The sequence below is a fragment of the Trichomycterus rosablanca genome, chromosome 2 (assembly GCF_030014385.1).
Source record: "Trichomycterus rosablanca isolate fTriRos1 chromosome 2, fTriRos1.hap1, whole genome shotgun sequence".
In the NCBI taxonomy this organism is placed as follows: domain Eukaryota; kingdom Metazoa; phylum Chordata; class Actinopteri; order Siluriformes; family Trichomycteridae; genus Trichomycterus; species Trichomycterus rosablanca.
The window spans coordinates 15,387,058-15,387,783 of NC_085989.1; positions in this window are offsets into that span (position 1 = coordinate 15,387,058).

A 726-nucleotide genomic window follows, 5' to 3' on the forward strand; every position below is an offset into this window, starting at 1 on the left:
ATGCTGTCTAGACTTACTTCTAATACCACAAATATTTTGCCCACCTTTAGGAATACATTTCATCAAATTACTGCATGTTAAAACTGAACCAACTGGTCATTATTTATATGAAAATACATTTCCTATAAATGATTCTGTCCATGCACTTCATCTCATTTCATGTGTGGTGAAAAATCACACAGCATAAAAAAGTAGTCATCCACAAGAGACTAATAAAAAAGAAAGGCATGCAAGAAAAACTTAGAATGATCTGAATTGCTGCATGAATTACTGATAAATGTGTACTGACCTTTATTTAAAACAATAGTAGAGGTAAACACTATTTGCAGTTTTGTTACGTCTGTCGGGAGGGGGGCGGCATGGTGGCGAAGTGGGTAGCACTGTCGCCTCACAGCATGAAGGACCTGGGTTCGATCCCCAGGTGGGGCGGTCCAGGTCCTTTCTGTGTGTAGTTTTCATGTTCTCCTCGTGTCCGCGTGGGTTTCCTACGGGAGCTCCGGTTTCCTCCCACAGTCCAAAGACATGCAAGTGAGGTGAATTGGAGATACTAAATTGTCCATGGCTGTCTTTGATATAACCTTGTGAACTGATGAATCTTGTGTAATAAATAAACAACCCTCTCCTGTCATGAATGTAACCAAAGTGTAAAACATGACGTTAAAATCCTAATAAACAAACAAACAAACTGGGAGGGATGGTCGCAATTGCGGCCTCTGCTGGTCGGTC